The sequence below is a fragment of the Amblyomma americanum genome, chromosome 11, assembly GCF_052857255.1.
Source record: "Amblyomma americanum isolate KBUSLIRL-KWMA chromosome 11, ASM5285725v1, whole genome shotgun sequence".
Lineage (NCBI taxonomy): Eukaryota > Metazoa > Arthropoda > Arachnida > Ixodida > Ixodidae > Amblyomma > Amblyomma americanum.
In genome coordinates, this window is record NC_135507.1 from 107,087,340 (window position 1) to 107,109,936 (window position 22,597).

Sequence of the window (22,597 nt, forward strand, 5' to 3'; positions counted from 1 at the left end):
CGCCACTTAATGTGTGGCGTAAATTGTATTGTATTGTATTGGGTTTTATGGCGCATAAGCAACTTAGGCTATCATGCGCCGAACACATGGTATAATTTATTTCAAAAATTGGGTGTCCTCAGCGAAAGTCCTTGTCCGGACAAGGACTCCGAGGAGCCCATCAAATCGAATGCAGACCTCAGCCTTCTTCTCAGGACTGAGAAAATGGATGAAGCGCGTGATAAAATGCGCGAAAGCGCGGGGTAAAATTTTTTTAGAATTAATAGTTCTGCGATATTTGATATATTTTGTTTAAGATGGCCGTGTCTTTCAAAAAATTTGAAACAGATGAAGTTCTTACAAGTGGATTATCTCCTAAAAGTAAATTGGGGTGGAAGGGAATGCGTTCATCGTAAAAAACAGTAAAATATGTTTTTCTTAGCTGTTCAAGTTGTGAGCACGAGAATAAAATGTGATTAACTGTCAGCTCATCTCCACATTTCTCACATAAGGGTTTGTCTTGTTTTGTCAGTGGAAAGTTGTGTGTTAGGTGTGTGTGTCCGATGCGCAGGCGGCATAAACTTATTTCTATAAAACGTTCCTGATGCCTGCATGATCTCTATTCTCCCAGAAAATGTTTTACTAAATGTAGTTTGTTATTTTCTTCACTATTCCATGTACACTTCCATATTTCTGTAAGTTTATTTTTTACTAACTTCATGCAATATGCATAGGGTATATTTACAGTCTGGACTTCCTTATGGCGAGCTTAAGCAGCGAACGTGTCAGCTCTCTCATTGCCACGAATTCCGAGAAGGCGTGGTATCCAACAGAGCTTAATTTCATGTCCTTGTGTTTCAGCAGTTATTATGTCATGTATTATATTTCCTATTAAAGGTTCCGTTACGTTTCTGGCTTTCAGTGCGGTGATTGCACTCAGTGGGTACGTGTAGATAATGCTGTTTTGAATGTTCTTTTTGACTATTTTTGATACAGCCACCGAAATGGCATAACATTCAGCCGAGAAAATTGACGCGCACTGAGGTAACCGAACTACCTTTTCCCATTTGTCTTGCACCACAGCACTTCCGACGTAAAGTGATGTCTTAGAACCGTCTCTATAAAATGCTGTTTATTCTTTGTACTTTTCCTCTAGTGCCAAAAATTCTTGTAGTATGTGTTCACGTGGAGTTTGCTTTTTCTGAAATTGTGTCATTGTGTAGTCCCCTACAGCGGGAAAGGTGTACCAAGGTGGCAGTGTTTTGGGTCTCCGGGCGACATCAGGTAGTGTGTTTAAAATTCCCAATTCTTGGAAAATTTGTTCAAAACGGAGGATAAGGGGTCTCGTCGCATTCGGTTTGTTACTAAAAAGCTGCTTAGACGGGCACTTCGTAACTACAGAGTAGCAGAGATGTTTTGGTAGTGAACGGGTTTTTAGGACGTATGCACATGTGACCATGGCTCTTCTATCTGCGAGGGCTGGTTCGTTACATTCGACATATAGGCTGTTTATTGATGATTTCCTGTATGCCCCGCTTGCAAGGCGCAAAGCTGAATTATGTACTGGGTCTAATTCCTTAAGGTAGGATGGTCGAGCTGAGTTGTACACTATACACCCATAATCTAGGCAAGAGCGAACAATGCTGCTGCGGTAGATGTGCAAAAGGCAAGTTCTATCAGACCCCCAGCGTTTGTGTGAAAGCCTCTTTAAGATATTTAATGATCGAGAAGTTTTCTTCTTCAGGTTTTTTTATGTGGGCAGGAAGGTCAGTTTTTTGTCAAACGTTATGCCCAGAAATTTGTGTTCACTTTTTATCGGTAATTCGGTTTCGTTCAGGTGTAGTCTAGGATCTGTCTGTAGGCCACGTTTGAGTGAGAAAAGAATGGCCACTGTTTTCTGTGGGGAGAACCGGAAACCATTTCGGTCAGCCCGTGTTGAAAGTTTATTTATTGTTAACTGCACTTGTCTTTCGCATGTTGACATGTTTGAGGACGTGCAGGCTATCTGCAGATCATCGACATAGATGGAATACATTAACAGACCTTGAAATTATTTTGCTAATAGAATTCATTTTAACAACAGAGGGTCGTGCTTGAGACACTTCCTTGAGGCACTCCATTTTCCTGAATGAAAATTCTCGAGAGGGTTGAACCGAGGCGTACATTGAATGAGCGGTTTGACAGGAAATATTTTAGGCAGTTCAACAACATCCGGCCGCGAATGCCAAGTTCAGCGAAGTCGTGAAGAATTCCGTACCTCCAGGTTGTGTCATGTGCTTTCTCGAAATCGAAAAGAACAGCAAGACATTGTTGTTTGTGTATGAAGGCCTCACGGACAGTATTTTCAAGGCGAACTAGGTGGTCTGTTGTGGAGCATGCCTTTTTCATACCTCACTGATGGACATCGAGAAGCTCACGGGGTTCTAGCACGAAGGTTAATCTAATATTTACGATACTTTCAAATAATTTTGCAAGGAAGCTGGTGAGGGCTATGGGCCTATAACTACTGGGAGAGGTTGGTGGTTTTTCGGGTTTTAAAAATGGAACGATGATGGCCTTCTTCCATTTTTCGGGTAGTTTACCCGACACCCAAACCTTATTAAAAAAACTTAAAAGTACCTCTACGGCAGGTTCGGAGAGGTGGGACAGCATTTGATAGTGTATTCCATCCGGGCCCGGTGCTGTCTGTTTGCCAGCGGACAAAACTGTGCTGATTTCTTGAACTGTAAATAAATTATTATATGGTTCATTTGTATATCCACTTGTAGGGAGTCTGTTTCTCGGCTGTGTTTTTGTACCTTAGAAATGATTGTCTTGTGTGATGAGCTGGTAACTACCGAAAAATATTCACCTAAAATGTCTGCCTGTTCTTCGATGTTTGTGTACCAGGAGCTTTTAGAAGGGGAAGTGTGAATGGGGAGTATATACCATCTAGCCTTCGTACCTTCTCCCACATTTCTTTTGATGTGGTTGAGCTATTTATTGATGTCACGTAATTTTGCCAAGAAGTTTCTAGGGAAGAGATTCTAGGGAAGTAATTAGTAATATAATTTAATTAGAAATACGCGCACGGCAGACGCAGAGAAACAAAATTTCAAAATACAGCACTGTTTTAGCAACGCAGCAAGTTTGAGAGTGAACAAAAATAGAATGAAATGCACTAAGTCAAGAAATATTGATGCACTAGTATCAAAAGTGACACTAACATTCATTTTAACATATTACAATCACATTGGCAGGTGGCTTTGCAAAGTGTAAAAAGATGTGGGAGGGTCAGCAGCAATTTGTGCAGGCACTGTTCTAATCATGTATTGCTCGTAGGAAGGAACTATATTTGAATGTCTTTATTCGGAAATTGTGCATGCGCACTTTTAGATTGGGGTCTGTGCGGGTGGAAACGTAACTTGGCTTATGTATGTATTTCTCATTTGAATACCAGTTTTACCATTAAACACTTTATAAAACAACGACAGTGTTGTATACTTTCTCCTTTTTTCATGTAATGGCCACCCCAACTTGTTGCGCTAACCAGAAGAGTTTTCTTGGAAATTAAAATCGCCAGGGACAAACCTAGCGGCCCGTGTTTGGAAGCTGTCCAGTTCCTCAATATTCTGTTTTGTATGCGGGTCCCAAGCGGCGCAAATGTATTAAAGTACAGGGCATACGTTGGGCATGACTAAGGTCCATTTGATTGGAGCATCCCTGAAGTTTCGTCAGAGGAAACTTAAAAGGGCTGCGAAACACTGCTTGAACGGATGCCGGTTACACTTCAGATGGATTCTTTATGTCACTCAGATGCTAAATCAAAAAGAATTACAAGAATCGATGCATAGGAACGGGAGATATTGTCACTGAGAAGCGGTTGGCGTAAGCAGGGCTGGTTTACTTGCTTTAATTAGATGCGCAAGACGTTGGAACGCGCAAGGCAGCAGGCAGCACGAGAGATGAAGAAGACGAAGCATCTAGCCCCGAGATGGCTCAAGGTTTGCCAATTGCCAGGAAATGCAGTTTAGCCGCTGTATGGCGCCACTAGAGTAGTTAGTAGCGTAGCATTGCTCCCCCTCTTTTGAAGACACCGACTCGGTGTGGTAGCAATTGCAGGCAGGACCACAAGGGTAGTCGCACGTGTCTGGCGTGTGGTATAGACACGCGCGAGGGGCTAGCGGGCGTGGTACGGCTTCATCCGAGCGACGTGGACGACTTCGGAGGTCGGCCGTCTAGAAGAGCGAACTGTTCCTTGGGGGAGAACTTCGTAGGTAACTTGACTGAGCTGGCGGAGCACCTCGTAGGGGCCAAAGTATCTGCGTAGAAGCTTCTCAGAGCGTCCCCTCATGCGGATTGGGCTCCACACCCAGACTTGTTCGCCGGGCAGGTAACGCACATTTCGGTGGCGGAGGTTGTATCGCTGAGCGTCGTGAACTTGCTGGTGCCGGATGCACTGTCAAGCGAGTTGGCGGGCGGCCTCAGCGTAACGAACAAATTGGGCAGCACCCATAACAGAGGGGGTAGCGCTAGCTGGAAGCAGCACTGCATCCAGCATGGTTGTGGCTTCGCGACCATGTACTAAACGAAATGGAGTGAAGCGTGTCGTTTCCTGGACCGCAGTATTATAAGAAAAGGTGACGTAAGGGAGTATGGCGTCCCAGTTCCGGTGGTCCTCGTCGACATACATAGAAATCATGTCGGCGATCGTCTTGTTGAGCCGTTCGGTGAGGCCGTTCGTTTGGGGGTGGTAAGCGGTTGTTCTGCGGTGACTGGTGCCGCTTAGGCGCATAACCTCCTGCGTAAGGGCCGAGGTGAACGCTGTTCTCCTGTCAGTTAAAACGATGGTGGGTGCACCGTGACGAAGCACAATGTTTTGAATGAAAAAGTTCGCAATCTTGTCAGCAGTACCACGGGGAAGAGCTTTAGTCTCACAGTATTGGCTGAGGTAGTCGGTGGCGACCACAATGTAGCGGTTTCCCAACGAGGACTCCGGAAATGGGCCGAGTATGTCCATGCCAACTTGGTGGAAGGGAACCTGAGGCGGATCAATAGGCTGGAGTAGGCCGGCTGGCTTAGTCGGCGGCGTCTTGCGACGCTGGCACTTGCGGCAAGTTCTTACGTAACGTTTCACAACTGCAGCAACCCTTGGCCAGTAGTATTTTTGCCGTATTCGTGCCAAAGTTCGACAAAAACCCAGGTGACCAGAAAATGGGTCATAATGGCTCGCCTGCAGGACTTCGTCGCGAAGGGCCGTAGGCACGACGAGTAGATAGACAGCTTTTGTTGGGCTGTAGTTTTTCTTATACAGGACGCCGTCACGTAAACAGAACGACGACAGCCCGCGCGAAAAGTTTCGCGGGGGAGACTGAGCGCTTCCTTCTAGATACTCAATGAGGGGCCGTAGTTCGCTGTCGTCCCTTTGGTGCTGAATGAGGATGGACATGGAGATGGCACCAAGAAAAACAGAATCATCGTCTGGGTCAGCTCGGTTGTTCTCGATAGGAGCACGAGACAAACAGTCGGCATCACTGTGCTTCCTACCAGACTTATTGACGATGGTGACATCGAATTCCTGAAGTCGAAGACTCCAGCGTGCAAGCTGTCCCGAGGGATCTTTGAGGTTCGCCAGCCAACACAGCGAGTGGTGGTCGCTGACGACCCTGAAAGGGCGGCCATATAAGTACGGGTGAAATTTTGTTACTGCACACACAATGGCCAGGCATTCTTTTTCGGTGGTGGAATAGTTCGCCTCAGATCGTGACAATGTGCGGCTCGCGTATGCGATTACGCGTTCGAGACCATCCTGCCTCTTCACAAGGACCGCACCGAAGCCAATGTTGTTGGCGTCTGTGTGTAGTTCAGTGTCGGCTGACTCGTCGAAGTGTCAAAGGATGGGCGTACTTTGGAGACGAGTGCGGAGGTCTTCAAAGGCTTGCTGTTGCTCCAGGCCCCAGAAGAATGGTTCGGAATCTTTCGTGAGGGGCTCAGCGATCTGGGAGAAGTTCTGCACAAAACGCCCATAATAGGCGCAGAGACACAGAAAGCGGCGCACACTGCGCTTATCGGCGGGCACAGGAAAAGCAGCCACGGCGGCTGTCTTATCGGTGTCTGGGCTAACCCCTTTAGCGCTCACGATGTGGCCCAGAAACTTCAACTCTTCTAAAGCGAAGTGACACTTTTCGGGCTTCAGGGAAAGACCGGCCGACCGAATTGCTTCGAACACAGCGCGCAGGCGTCTCAGGTGCTCTTCGAACGTGTCAGAAAAGATGACAACGTCATCCAAGTACACGAGACAGGACTGCCATTTGAGATCGGCAAGAACGGTGTCCATCATCCTCTGGAAGGTTGCAGGAGCCGAGCACAGGCCGAAAGGGAGCACCCGGAATTCGTACAGACCGTCCGGTGTGATAAAGGCGGCCTTTTCCCGGTCGCGTTCGTCCTCCTCGATTTGCCAATAGCCGCTTCGTAAATCTAGCGATGAGAAGTACTTGGCGTGGCGCAGCCGGTCCAGGGAGTCATCAATAAGCGGGAGAGGATAAACATCCTTTTTAGTGACTTTGTTTAAACGTCTGTAATCAACGCAGAACCGTAGGGTTCCATCTTTCTTTGCCACTAGAACAACAGGCGACGCCCACGGGCTCGTCGACGGCTGTATCACGTCGTCCTTGAGCATTTCTTGAACTTGGCGGCGAATGGCATCGCGCTCCCTCGAAGAGATGCGGTAGGGCGGCTGACATAACGGCCGTTGGTTGGCGTCAACTATAATTCGGTGCTTTTTGAGCGGTGTCTGCCTAAACTTAGAGGTCGAGGCAAAGCAATCGCAGAAAGACTGGATAACGCTTTCCAAGCAGCGATTCTGGTTAGTTGGGAGGTTTGGGTTCACGTCAGTGCTTATGGGAGTGGTCGGTTCCTCCACTGATGCCGGGGCTCCGGACAAAGCGTGCTGTCCCGCGAATTCGCTGAGTTCCTCGAAATACGCAATAGCTGTTCTGCCAGGCAAACACTGAGGTTCACAACCAAAATTGGTCACCAAGAGTTCGGTTCGGCCCTTGTCCAGTTCAACAATTCCTCCAGCAACACAAACTTGCCGATCAAGGAGCAGCGACATGTTGGTTTCAGCAATGCCACGAATTGTGGTGCTGTTATCGCACTCTGCAGTAACAAACATGCTGTATCTTGATGGGATCAAAACGTGGTCGTCACAGACGTATAACTTAGCCCTTCGTGGCTCGGTATCGTCGTCGACCGGACCTTGGGTGGAAAACGACACGATTAGCTCCTGGAGGTTGATAACGGCACCGTACTCTTGAAGGAAATCCAAACCGAGTATGAGGTCTTTGGAGCACCCGGGTAACACAGCAAAGCAGCCAGGGAAAGTAACACGCGGATCTGGATTCGCGAAGTGCAGACACCGATCGGAGTTACCACGTGGCCACCAGCTGTCCGGATCTGTGGCCCAGACCAAGGGGTCAGAACCTTCCTCAAGACCGTGGCTAACCGTCTGCTCATTACCGAAAAATCGGCGCCGGTACCCACGAGTGCGGTAACGTCGTGGTTGTCGGCGGATTCCGGAATTTCGGAGGAGGCCAGTCGGTCGCAGCACGTCGTCGAGGTCGTCAGGTCAGGTCGTCGTCGGTCGGAGCGTCGCAGCGAATCGTCGGGTGGAGGCATTTGACTCGGTTCAGAGCGGCAGCCCTACCCCCGAAGGACGCCGTCTTCAGCTTTCCCGACATGGGGACGTGCCTCTGAACTGGCCAGAGGATGACGGGAGGCCGGGCGAAGAGAACCGCCTTGGGGATGGCGATCGGGACTGGCGTCGCTGCGAGGTCGAAGATTGCACGTTTTCAGCCAAGTACTGTTCGATATCCCGTGGTCTTTCACCGTAGCGTGGTCGAGGTGCGTCAGGTGAAAACTCACTTAAGCCCATCCTGCGGTAGGGGCAGTGGCGGAGGATGGGGCCAGGCTCTCCGCAGTGGTAACAGAGCGGCCGATTGTTTGGCGTACACCACACGTGCGCTTTGCTCACGAGGGGCCTGAACTCCTGCGGCACGGAGGGTGCTGTTGCGATTGGCTCCTGCATGTATTGCACAGGAGCGATGGGGGAAAAGGCACACATCGCTGGCCCGGGACTTCGTAGCGCCTCGCTGTCATAACGGAGGGCGCCGGGTGTGGAGCGGGGGATGGCTGCACAACTCATCGGATTTCTTCGCGGACCACGTCCGTAACGGCAGCGGCGCTGACCTGTGGAGCTTCAAAGCGAAGTTTCGCCAGTTCCTCGTGCACCAGGCTTCTTACAATCTCGCGAAGGTCCTCGGCGGGCAGCGACGTAGGCGTGTACTGGGACTGGGAAGCGGCTGCTAGAGTAGCCTGACGTCCGTAGTGGGCGCCCCGTTCCTGTAAAGAGCGCTCGATACTCATTGCCTCCTTGGTGAAGTCGGACACTGTTCGTGGCGGGTCACGGACCAGAACGGCAAACAGCTGCTCTTTTACGCCACGCATTAAGTGGCGTACCTTCTGGGCTTCGGGCATAGCAGGGTCGGCCCAATTGAACAGTCGGGTCATGTCCTCGATGAACATCGCGACGCCCTCGTTCGGCTGCTGTGATCTCGAGCGCAGGGCGATTTCAGCTTTCTCTTTTCTTTCGCTGCTGGTAAATGTCGCTAGCAGCTCTAGACGAAAAGCCTCCCAGGTGGTAAAGGAAGCTTCGTGGTTCTCAAACCACGTTTTGGCCGAGTCCTGCAGCGCAAAGTGGACGTTGCGCAGCTTGCGCTCGCCGTCCCTCTCATTGAAACCCGCCACTCTGTCAAAGCTGGCCAACCAGTTTTCGACGTCCTCGAACCTGTCCCCGTGGAACGGTGGCGGCGATCGAGGTGCGTGAAGGACAAATGGCGGGGCACTCCCGGAGTGCTGACTTGTCTTGCTAGCCGCGGTGGATGTCATGGTCCTTACCGGCGCTGTCAGTTGGCCGAACTCGGGTTGTAGGCCTCGCAGGCGGTGGCTAGCCTTGTGGACTGGTGTTGTAGCCACGCGTTGAGAGCTGACGTCAAAGGTGTCCTCGAGGTCAGCGTATATGGGCCGTTACCCCGCACCTCCACCAAATATGTCACTGAGAAACGGTTGGCGTAAGCAGGGCTGGTTTACTTGCTTTAATTAGACGTGCAAGACGTTGAACCGCGCAAGGCAGCAGGCAGCACGAGAGATGAAGACGAAGCATCTAGCCCCGAGATGGCTCAAGGCTTGCCAACTGCCAAGAAATGCAGTTTAGCCGCTGTATGGCGCCACTAGAGTAGTTAGTAGCGTAGCAATATTCAATGAAGAAATTTCAAAATACAAGCAAACAAAATGCTGCCCTCAACTCGATTTTCGTGCAGCTTCCCGTTCCCATTTCACTCTCCCAATGACGATACTTAGTGCGACCAATAAAAACAGCCTCTCTGAGCAGGTGGCGGATGTTTGCACTCCATGGTTGCCTGTTCTCTAACTCGTTCTTGCCAAGGCTGGCAGCGCCGTTTGCACGGCTACAACAACCATGTTAAAAGAACTTCTATTTGGGCTAGATGGTTCATTTCGATCCAGAAAGAAAAAGAATAGCGCCGAAAAACACACAGACACAGTAGAAAAACGACGTAGGACGAGCGCTCGTGCTACGTCGTTCTACAGTGTCTGTGTGTTTTTCGGCGCTACTGTTTTCCTTTCTGGAACAACCATGTGAAGCGCCCAGCCAGCTGACCCAGCGATGCTTCATCGTCACTCCGATGGCGCGGAAGGGAACACTGATTAAGTGACGTTCCCTGGCTTATGGATCCGAACGCGATTCGAACTGGATCCGAACTCGAGCGCGAGATACTGTGATGGTGTGACGGCCTGCGCAAGATATCAGACACATTTAGAACAGCATGATATGGAAGAAGTTAGCGCAAAACTTAGACAGAGACCGAGAAGAAACACACCAGGCGACAGACGAGCGCTGTTTCTTCTCGGTCTCTGTTTTGTGCTAACTTCTTCCATATCATGCAAAGTCAACTTGCCCGACAACACCCTCTTCTAGAACAGCACGTACTGCTACTGCTTGCCGCCTACGATTGCCCGTCGCTCCTAGCGCGCTGGTTGGTCACGGCGAGCAAGGAGCGCGCGCTGTTGACGAGAACGTGGCGCCATCTGGCGCCGCCGCCCGGCGGTCCTCCACAAGCTGACGATGCGCACTGCTAAATGTGAAACGAACGGCTTTTTTCTTTGCATCCTTCTTAGGACCGAAACGAACGTTGTACAGCGGCTCGATCAGATAGAGATTCCGCAAAGCTGTTCTCAGATACATAGAGTAGTGTGACGACCCCCATAATGCGCAGGTCCACGCGAGACGGAGAGGCAAAGAGACACCGTATGACTGAGTTTAAACAAACAGATATATTCAATAATTATACATGAGTATTGATTATACATCAGAGGCTGGGGTGTCCGAGCTTACGTGCCGACGACTTCATGGGGACGATGAAGGGGCTCCGGAGTTGAGCTCGAACGGTTGCTGGCAGAAGCTGCACGCCGTCGGGCTTCGGCGCAGAAGGCCCCCTTGGCGAACGATGTTGTCCTGAGCGTTCTTTCTACCGTACTCGCTGTCGATTTTTATATCCTCTTATCCCCACATTCCTTAGGTTGAGGACGCCCACGACGGAGTGGGAGGGGCCTAGGGCTTTCACTTGGGCGCACAAACACACCACCGCACTTATGGTCTCGCCCCCGTCACGTGTTGAGTCCGAGGGAAAGAAGGTTGTCGTCGAGGTAGCGTCTGCTGTGGTAAGGCGCGCTCACACTAGCGGGAAGCTTCCCGCAGCGGCACAGCGTCAACGTCGACACTATGGAAATGGGGTCCGGTTGTGCTTAAACCCCTTCGTTTTGGTCGTTCACTCTCAACGAGTATGGCTCGGTAATTGATGATGCCCACCGTCTTGCCACGGGGCCAGGCCCGCCGAAACGAGGCCCTTTGTCCCCGGCACGATCACGGCAATTGGGGGAGATAACGCCCGTCTCCCCGCGGCGGCGGCGTTCGACACGTGCCGACACTATGGAAAGGGGTCTGGTTGTGCTTAAACCCCTTCGTTTTGGTCGTTCACTCTCAACGAGTATGGCTCGGTAATTGATGATGCCCGCCGTCTTGTCACGGGGCCAGGCCCGCCGAAACGAGGCCCTTCGTAGCACACACAAGGAACGCCACACTCGCTCACCCTCAAGAAGAATGTTCTTCGAACATTTGAGTCCATGCAGCTCCCCTTCGCTTTCTGTGGCCATAACGAAGGGCAAATTAAAATCCGGGTGGCGCAACAGCGGTGCACTCATTAGCTTCCTTTTCAGGGCCCCAAAAGCATTCTCCGCGTTTTCGTCCCAGCGAAAGGCGACATTTTTGGCTGTTAAGGCGGTGAGCGGCTTAGCGAGCTTGGCGAACTCCTCTATGTGGCTTCGGTAGTAACCGATCAAGCCGAGAAACTGCCGGACCTGGCGGACGCTAGTCGGGGATGGAAAATCCGAGACACACCTTTAGTTTCTCAGGGTCCGGTCGCACGCCGTCAGCTGAAACAACGTGCCCGAGGTATTTCACCTCGTTTTTGAGGAATTGTCATTTAGAGGGCTTCAGCTTGAGACCCGCTCCTCTTAGTGGCACCAAAACCTGCTCAATATCGCGCAAATGGTTCTCAAAACTATCACTGTATATGATTATGTCATCCATATACACGAAGCACAGCCTCCCCAGACCTGCCTGGATAACATCAGCGGTTCTCTGCCAGAGAGCAGAGCTGTTGGCCAGACCCATCGGCATTCTTTTCCATTCATAGTGCCCTGAGGGCGTGTTGAATGCCGTTTTCTCGGAATCTGCCGGGTCCATTGCTATCTGCCAGAATCCCGCCGCCATGTCCACTACCGTGAAGTACCTGGCAGAGCCCAGCTGAGAAAGCGTCTCCTGTATATTGGGGATGGGGTATGGATCGATGCGAGTTACGGCATTTAGTTTGCGGTAGTCCACTACTAGTCGATACGAGCCATCTGGCTTTTCCACCAATAGTGCTGGTGCTCCCCAGGGTGACTTTGAGTGTTCGACAATGCCGCGATCAATCAGGTCCTGCACCTGCCGCTCCATCTCCTCACGTTGGGAGTAAGGAATCCTGCACGCACGCTGGTAAACGGGCGATGAAGTGCCGGTTTCTATCCTGTGCTTTATAACGCCAAAGCAGCCCAAATCCAGGTTGGACGCGGCGAATACCTCCGAGTAGTCGTTCAGCAAACCAGCCAGAGCCTTCCTCTCCCTGGATTTTACGTGAGAAAGATAGAACGACGCCTTTGGAGCAGCCGAAGGACTAGCATGCTCTACAGTTGCGAGTACCGTAAAAGATTTTGTGGATTTTACCCCTTGGCGAACGATGTCTTCCTGAGCGTTCTTTCTTCCGTACTCCTTGTCGATTTTTATATCCTCTTATCCCCACATTCCTTAGGGTGAGGACGCCCACGCTGGAGTGGGAGGGGCCTAGCGCTTTCACTTGGGCGCACAAACACACCACCGCTCTTATGGTCTCGCCCCCGTCACGTGTTGAGTCCGAGGGAAAGAAGGTAGCGTCGGCTGTGGTAAGGCGCGCTCACACTAGCGGAAAGCTTCCCGCAGCGGCACAGCGTCAACGTCGACACTATGGAAAGGGGGTCCGGTTGTGCTTAAACCCTTTCGTTTTGGTCATTCACTCTCAACGAGTATGGCTCGGTAATTGATGATGCCCGCCGTCTTGCCACGGGGCCAGGCCCGCCGAAACGAGGCCTTTTGTCCCCGGCACGATCACGGCAATTGGGGGAGATAACGCCCGTCTCCCCGCGGCGGCGGCGTTCGACACGTGCCGACACTATGGAAAGGGGTCCGGTTGTGCTTAAACCCCTTCGTTTTGGTCGTTCACTCTCAACGAGTATGGCTCGGTAATTGATGATGCCCGCCGTCTTGTCACGGGGCCAGGTCCGCCAAAACGAGGCCCTTCGTAGCACACACAAGGAACGTCACAGTAGCCATAAGTGCTGTGTGCTAGGTCCTAGGATGTTTACAGAGAAGCGCAAAGTCCTTCGATGCAAAAAGTAGCTAGAGCCTCTGGTGGTGTATTTTTGTTTTACTTGCTTTACAGCGCTTTTATCTAAGGCAAACAAGTTGGTTTTGTTGATGTAATATAAAACACAAAAACTTGACGAAACGTATCCTTAGTTAATAACCTAATTTGAAGTATATTTACTGTTTGCCCAATCATAAAGCTCCCACTAAGTGACGTCATATCCACTGCTAAAAACCGCCACTGTATGGTGACACCGTCAGCGCCGTGAATTTGTTTTTGCGAGCTAATTAAAATAGTAAAAAACGGAGTATACGTGGTACGACCGATGCTATTAGCATCACTATGACGCTAATAGCATGACTATGACTCATTCTATGCAACCACGAGACAAAACAATGCATTGATTATGTGTTTCGGGCCCCTTTAATGTGCGGCTGGCTTTAGCCGACATATATATTGCGTGTATGCTCCATTACAGGTCAGCGGATAAAATTACTCCCAAATACTTTGTGTGCTAGTTGAAGCATCAGATATGAAACGGCAGATATGCAGGTACTTTGTGTGCGGGTCGAAACAGCACATATGTCTGCACTGCCAAGAAAATAGTTTATTTGGAGAAATTCTTTTAGTTTTCGTAAACCGGATGAGACTACATTTGGAGTGATTTAGCGCCATATTACATTTATCGCACAAAGAGAACCCAGAGTTAGGTTATGCTGGAAAGTAGCTGCATCTATTTCCTAATAAATGTTGTGGTAGATATGGCCGTCGTCTGCGTAAAGTCCGACTTTGCTTACAGTGTTGCTAGGTAGATCATTTATAAATGTTACAAGAATGGGACCTAAACTCTCATCCCTGCGGAACACCTGAGGTCACGCCCACACTTGTGGAACTGATGCTCTCGTAAACTACACAGTGTTTTCTTACGACAAGATACGCCTTCGTCCAGGTTAGGAGTAAGTAGAGGTTCAAATGTGAAAGCTTCTGTAGTAATAGGCTGTGAAAAACTAAATCCAACGCATTTCTAAAGTCTATAAATATACAATCTGCCTGACCAGCGGAATTTAGGAAAACGGAAATGTCATTGGAGAATTCACACTAGAAACCGGACCTAAATCTATGTCATGCCGAACAGAAAACGTTATTGTTTTGTAAATGGCTTATTAACTTAGTGTACTTATATGACATGCTCGAGTGTTTTGCAGGGCACGCTCGTCAGAGATATGGTGCGATAGTTACATGTTTTACTTTTATCACCACTCATGTTTTGGAACAACATTGCTGTTCCCCAGTCAAGCAGTAACAGCTTTCTCAACATTTTTGAAACATTTCAACTAGATACGGGGCAACTGCTGCAGCACAGTTTTTCAAAACGTAATTGGAAATGGTGCCAGGCCCTGGCGCTGATGCAACTTTAATGTAACATTAATCTGCAGTATAGGCAGCCTTGCAATGCAGTAAACGTTGGCGCTTTTGTCTGGGTCAACTCGTGCATCTCACTTTCTGCAGCGCCATTTTAGGAATTTACATCCTAGCTATTGCGATGCATTGACACTTCAGCCATTATGAAGAAGGCATTACGGGCATTGGGGTACTCTTGCTGTAATTTAAGCAAGTTTCATGTTACACTCCTAATGTAAGGGTGTGCTTCGTTGACGCATAGTTAAATTTTAAATCCAGATTAAGGTTACTGGACACCTCCGGTCTGCGCGGAGAGTTCTTGGAACTCCCCACCCGCATGTCTGCCCGCAAACATGGACAAATGCGCGGAAGTCATTGTCGACTGAACACCTTCCCTTAGACAGCTTAGGATTCCTTGCATTGTTGACGATGGACACCCGCTGGGACACCAACAAAGCGCCCCAGCCGATCCCCGGACCTTTTTCGTGGAGACATGGGAACCTGGGAATACCTTCTAATGTGGCACTTTTTGTGTGCAGGCATTCTTGGAAGCATCGGAGGGCTTGTTTCCTGCACCCGCCATCCAACTGTCACTTAGCGAGAATACGTCACCCTTCGAGAATTGGCCCTTAGGTTGTGGTGGTGGTGCTATCTTTGGGGTATTCTTGTTAGGGGATACTGGACGCGGGTTAGTTACCCTTAGTTGTGGGATCACTCTTGGCTTCCAGGGAGAGGAGAAGAGAGAATGTGAGGGTCGGGAGGGGACGATGCGGTCAGCAGGTGTCTACATCCCTTTAGTAGCGCATTTTGTTGCCTCAGATGGCCACAACGACAGTTTGTAACGTTATCTGAACGTTGCTCTTTCCTTTTTTGCCACGTTAACACATCATATGTTAATAATAATATTGTTTGGATATTACAGCACCTTTCAGGCAATGTTAAATCAACTTCTGAAGACAATAATAATGCTACAAGGCTACAACTTTTCTTAATATTCGTACAATTTTTTATTTCCACACATGCGCTCATTTCCATGACAATGTTACTGCACTATTACTGAAATTCTGTAATAATGTTTCAGAAACTTTCTGGCAGCATCCTAAAGTACTGAAATATTTCATACGCATTAATGGCTACTAGCTCTCAATGGTTGCTGCTCAATAAAATTGTCTCGTGGAAGGCTAAACCGTGGGGAATGGTATCGTCGTACCACAATGGTTGCGGCAGCTTGAGGCCACAAGAATGAGCAGCCGAGCATTACTCCTCTGGTGTTCAATACATATACTTACAAGGCTGCACTGCACAAAACATTGTTTTTCCGTACTTTTCAGACCGCTTACTCCAAAGTCCTTAAATGTAATATGCATCAGCTCTGCACCATTGCTCCTATCATTTAGATGCTGCAAGCTGCCATGATCTGAAGATGCCACTGCATGTGGGTATTTTGACAATTACAATGATTTATATACATGCATGCGCTTTACAAATAGCCATCATTTGTTTCTATAACACTATTTTCGTCAATAACTTAATCAATTAGCCTTACAGCAAGCTTCAGACTGTTTTATTACTCCACGTTAGCTTGGCATGCAACTCCTTTCCCAATATAACACATGAGGACAATCATTTTATGCAGAAACTTGCAACAATTGTACAATATAGCGCACAGCCTATTTATCTGCTTAAGAACAGGAAGCACAGATAATGTCAACAGTTGCTAAACACATTAGCATAGCTTCAAAATGCACATGCAAATGCAAATGAAGGACACTTAAAAGAAGCAGATATATATCTTATACTAAACATTTACACAAACACATTGGCACAGCATGAAAAATGCGCTACATGGGCTTACATTTCACTGATATGATTTATTTTATTTTATTGTGTTATAAAGAAATGCAACAGATCTACAAAGTAGCACACAACCTATTTGGCTACTCAGGAACAAGAACAGAGCTCATGTTTAGAACAGTTACTGGGCACATTAGCATAGAATTAAAGCGCACCCCCCTCAACTTGCATGCTTCAAATATAAAACACTTCAGCAAACTATCTACACAAACACAATAGCACAACTAGATAATATGCACCACCTGGACGCGTACTTCACAAATGACATTCATTTTGAGCAGAAACTTGCAACGAATAGAGAAAAGTAGGAGTACAACCTAGTTGGCCATTTAGCAAAAATAAGCAGAGGTATTATGGACAGTAAAGTTAATTGCATGCTAGTTAACATCATCGATTTAAGGTCAGTTTTCTAGTGCAACGGAACATGAGCCGCCGCAGTGGTTCAGTGGTTATGTTGCTCGGCTGCTGGCCCGTAAGACGCGGGTTCAATCCCGGCCTCGGCGGTTGCATTTTGATGAAGGCAAAATGCTAGAGGCCCGTAAATGCAATCTGCACGCAAGAGATCTAAAGAATGAGGGCAGCTTCCAGACTTGTCGAGCACTGCAGTGATTATACACAGATTTTCAAGTGTGAAGATCATTAGCAGAAGCAGACCCTGAACCACATGTGATGCGACCGAGGCGCATTATACTAAAAAAAGCTGGTTCACAATGTGCGAGCAATACTTCACTTGCATCATACAATGGAGAAATGGTGTTTCTTTCACGGTTTTTGTGATGAAGGTGTAATATGTTCCATTTTCCGTGTACGGCGTACGCCTGCGCTGCTCTGAGGGTATTTGAGCAGTGCCTGTGCCGTTAAATAACCAGTTGTCAGTGAGCGCCGTGTTTTATCCTTCTTCCCTTCTTTGGCCATGCGCCGTTACGCTGTAAAACTACAAGTTTAGAGCACTGTCAACATTTGCCTCAAGAAAGAATTAAAGCACGAACTGAGGGGTGAGTTGTTTATGCATGATAGACGTGAAAAACTGCAAGACTCAAGGCCTAATAAGATAGCAGAGGAAAGGAAGAACCGACCACTGACATTTATTTGACATGGTGTGCGTATTTTAGCTTCTGTTGTCTTGCAGGGATCCGGGCGCACGAATGTGCTCTTTGCGGTGTTTTCAATTTTGGTGGCAAAATTTATTTATACATACAGCGTGCCAAATAAATGTCAGTTGTTCAGCGCTGTGTTGGCCGTTTTATTTTTTTCTCTGCTTTCTCTTTAGGCCGTGGGCTTGCGCTGTTTCACGTATATTTATTTAGCATGCCTAGAAAATGCTTGTCTCCTGACAGCGTCCAGCTGCTCGCGATGGTCTCGTCTGTGACGTCACAAGCGAAGCTGCATACCTGCAAAAAAAATAAACTTATCTAAACATCTTGGTGGGAACTTCTCCAATAACAAAATGTTTACGCTACTCAATGAACGGAGACAGTGGACAGCTTTTTACAGAAAATTTATGTCCACTCACTCAGCATTGAGGACATCCTCTGGGTAGGCCTGCGCCATTTCAGCTGAATCCCATTGAAACTACAACGAAACACAGAAGCACGAGAACCGCGACCACAAAACAGCTACACTAGTAGAAAAAAATGAAGAATTTGGCGTGACTGCCGCTGACACGAGTGTTCCTAGATGAGCGCGCGTCGCAGGACAGTGGCTCTCGGTGCGGCCGCGATTTGATTATTCGGGTTGGATTTGGTGATCTTCATGGGCGTCATTGAAGCGCCTCAGTGAAAACAGAACTAAATTTCATTGGGAATTTTAATTTAATCTAATTGTTTAAATATAAAATAAAATAGTTTCATCTAATAAAAAATGTTGGCATAGAGATATATCTTTCTACCTCAGTGTCACAGAGTTAAGTACACTTTAACTGCTCACTACTTGCATGCACAAGCTAGCACTCGAAGTATAAAAATAAATATTGTCACGGTGAGGATTAGTGTTCTCGTATCAGCTTTTCTATTTCGGCTGCAGAAATGACCCGAAAAAGTAGACAGTTAACCTATAACATAAAAGTTATAGCAATGTCATCGTATGTGGTCCAACTTGAGATTCAGGATTTGACAATATTGCTGCAATAAAACACCGCATTACAGCAACATTACCATCATGTTAGTAGCTAATATTGCAGCAACATTATGTAATCTCGCAAGAATGCATTTTTTCAGTAATGTTGGAGAAATGTGGTCGAATGTTAGCGCCACATAGTACAACATTGGCAATGCTGTAGCAATTTTGCAATACAAATTTTGCTACTAGGGATCGTTTTTGAAAAAGACCGCATGAAGACAGGACAGTGCAGAGACAACACAGGACGAGCGCTACCGGTGACCTACCGACGGGCTAAAAGAACCGAAGAGCGAAGAAACCTCAAGAGGGCAGAAGTTCTTACGCAAGCAGAAGGCGAAATACCTTGCTCTTCACGTCGTAAAGTAATTGAGGCTGGAGCACTGCACGCACTGTACATCCGGCAAACGCACACACAAAAGAGCCCGATGTAGAAGAAATGATACTTAATAGGGTAGAGCTTTGGGCTTGTTGGTGCATCACTTTTGAAAAAGACAGCGCATGAAGACAGGACAGTGCAGAGACAACACAGGACGAGCGCTACCAGTGACCTACCGACGGGCTGAAGTTGTGGTCACGGTCAGAAGCTGCAGATCCAGGGAACAGCAGATCCAGGTACCGCAGGTGCAGGGGCCGCAGGTCCAAGGGTCGTGGGCCTAAAGGCTTGAGGCCTAGAGGAGGGCGTCCAGGCCTGTCTCCTCTAGGTAGGCTAGCAGGAAATGGCGGGCGGAGAGATGGCTTCGGGTGGTCGGGAACAGCAGCTGGTCCTCCGTGTCGGCTGGCAGTCCGAGGGCTCGTGTACCTGCAAAGAGATGATGGTGCATTTGAAAGGTTGGACATGCACACAGTGAGGCATGCAGCCGTTGCCTCGGGCGAGGAGGCGTCGGGCCGCCCGGCTGACCTTATCGATGTGGGACAGAAGGGCCTTGTCAGCAGGAATCGAGATGAGCCGGTGCTCGATGGTGAGACCAAGGTGCTTCACCTGGGGTTTCCAAGGGAGGCAAGGTTCTTTGATCCTGAGGGTAGCAGTTGGATGGAAAAAAATTGGCCGTGGTTTAGCTATGGTTAAACCTGGAGTGACGCGCGAGCTCAGCGTTCCTTCATTTTCGTCTCTGACGTGGTTTCACTATCGGCGGCCTGGCGCGCCTTCCGAACAGTGTCGCTCTTACGACTTTTTGGGGCATGTTGCACGCTCTTCCTCCGTCTCCTTGGCTCGCCTCCTTCTCTTGGTTTAGTTCCAACGCCGAGGCCTGGCTTCTTTCAGAGCCGCCGAGCTCAGCTCTTCCTCTCCTCCGCTCTGCATCTGCCCCGGCGGCTCCGCCGAGCCGCCTACTTATGCAGCTGCGACACCTTTCCCCCTCCCCCCCCCCCTCCCCCCCCCCCAGTCGACATGGCTCATGCACACAGCTGTTGCAGCTCGGTTTTGCCGGCGCGCCGCGCCGCTGACAGCAGCAACTGCGCACCATGTGACCAACCAGCTCCAGGCCACGGCGTCGCCACGGAGCTCAAGGGGTGCCACGCTGGAGGCTCGAACAGCTGGCGTAGTGTATCTCTCGCTATGAGGGCCTCGGACTTAGTGGCCGAGAGCAACAGGCCCTTGGTTTCCAGGAACCGCTGCACGCCGTTGAGGACACGCTGGAGGGCCTGCCTGGTTAAGATGATCTGCCTCCTGGGAGCTCAGACTCAGAGGACCACGTCATCCTCATACACAGAATAGAGAACTTTGTGGCATCGGCCCTGCTGGATGGAGCCGGGGAGGCCTGCCATGATCAGGTTGAGCAAGGAGGGACTGAGGACCGATCCATGAGGTGGTGGGGCGAGGAGTTCTCATGAAGTCGTCCACAAGCAGCTTCATGGCAATGAGGCTATGAAGCTTTGGACCTTTCTAGTCACTCCCAGCTCGATGGTACTGTGCGGCTGGCTGTCGAATGACGTTGCAAGTTGCAAACAGGTTTGGGGTGCCGCTCGTTTTCTCGTCCCTGGTAAAGCTCGGAAAAAATGCCCTCGTATCTCCGCCAAGGAGACCACCAAAGCTGCATGTGGAAAAAAGCATGCCAAGCCTTATCTACAGTGCCAGTCAGGAGTGGTGTACGAAATTCCACTGCCGTGCGGAAAAGCCTGTGTCGGCCAGTCTGGTAGATGCGTCAACGATCGATTAAGGGAGCAGGGAAAAAATTTAGAGAACAACGACGATCTAAGCTTCGTTAAGCCTTGCAGGTCTTGCATGGAATGTTTGCCCCGTTTAGATAGTGCAAGGATTTTGGACACAAGAAAAGATGAAACTGCGCGTGAACTACTGGAAACTTACCATATAAAGAAAAGGGGATATTATTGCGCAAGCGATACTTCACCCACTTGTACGGAGCAGAATGCAACCTTTTCTCTGAAACAAGCTAAGATGTTTTATACGGTGTGTTCTGTGTTGTCGATGACACGGTGTGTTCTGTGTTGTCGATGACACGTCTCCTCTTTCCTTCTGTATTCTGTGAGCGTATTCGCTTTATATTTCACATGTTTGGCGATATAAAATCAGGTGTGGGAGTGCAGCGATTGTCTGTTTTGTGAGTGTTTTCCTTTTATTGTGTTGTTCTTTTTTCGCGTTGCAGTTATGCCGAAGCTAAGCAACCAGCTCGCCTAAAAGCTCGTCTTGCTAAACCGCTGTTTATTACGTTGTTTGTGAATGCCCTGGAATAAGATCTATTGAGCCCATACAGAATCGGGAGCGAGCACTGGGGGGCCTAATTGTCCAGGTCGGACTTTGATGCTCAGCGTAAGCCGGTCACCCGAGCCTAGCTGGCCACAGGGGTTCGGACTCATGACTCTTCCCTCCAGCATCATCCTGTACAGAATTACATATACTCTCTTCCCTGCCCTGTTGTCACTGTACCCGGTTAAAGCAAAGCTCTTGCTGAGGAGCCTGTAAGGTTTGAAGTTTATTTTACAACAAAGCAAAATGGTACTTTGGATGTTGTAGGGAAGGTGGAAAAAAAGCTACATATAAATAGCTTGACTGGCTCCACCTCTCAATAACTGACAGCGGATCTTTGACAGAGGAGAGTAGCACAGAGTCACAAAACAAATATCACATCTAGGATGCTAGTTTGTAAACAACAGACAAAAATGCAAACAACCCTGTTACGTCGCAAATTGGAATAAACAGCAAAATATTAGCAAGAATTCTACCAAATGCGAATACAACTCAAGTTTAGAAAGCGCGTGGGTATTCTCTATTGTGAAGTGGTATTTATTTGAAACCTGTGGAATGCTACACTAAACCATTTGAAGTCCATAATTTGTGCGAGATCTTGGAACGTTCCAGAGTTTTGTGTGCCTCACTGAGCGTAAAGATGTGTTACTTTTCAGATTTGGCAATGTTTTCAAAGTATGTGTGCCTTTATGTATTTCAGATTTAAGTATTTCGGATTACGTATTTCAGATTTAAGACAGTGGCTTAGAGTCATACAACTTCTGTAATTTCTGGATTTTGAGTTTAGTTAACAATGAAGATGTGTGGGCATCATAAGACTGCTTTAAGATCACTCGTAGTGCTTTTTCCATTATTATTAGGTTATACATTGCCCTCACGGTGGCGTTTCCCCATACTAGATGGCATTATCGCAAATGCGATTCAAATAGGGCTAAATATATTAGACGGTTTTGGTGGACCACGAGAAAAAACATACACTTCCTTAGCATACCTAAAGCCTTCGAGAGTTTAGTGTGCAGGTAGTGTGATGGTCCCAAAACATAAATTCATTAAATATTGCTCCCAGTGATTTAGCGGCACGATATATTTCAGTCACAGAGTCATTAAAGTGTAGGATCTCACCAAAGTTACGTGGGACAGATTTTGGACGGAATAAGACAGTCTTTGTTTTAGAACAATTTATTTGTAATTAAGTACCGAGAGGAGATCCACTAAGTTTACTCAGAATAAGATTTGCACGCTTTATTAGATCATTAGCATATGTTCCTGTTAAAAAGATACTTGTCTCATCTACATACATAATAAGTGTTTCAGAGCAAGCATGGGTAAGATTAAGCACATCATCCGTGTGAATGCCTGCCCTAACTTGGGCGACAAGTTTTCCGGCATTGGTATTAAGATGACATGAAGCCCACTGCTGCGTCACTTACTCAAGCCTCGGAATCTTTTAACTATGAATTCTCGCGTTTAAGGGCCCAGCGGAAGT

General features: G+C 48.3%; 1 protein-coding gene across 1 annotated transcript in view; it reads left to right on the top strand.

Annotated features, from left to right (window-relative positions):
• The window catches only part of LOC144111361 (WD repeat and HMG-box DNA-binding protein 1-like), a 402,955-nt gene that overhangs the window by 365,358 nt on the left and 15,000 nt on the right, over positions 1-22,597 (top strand). The window lies entirely within an intron of this gene.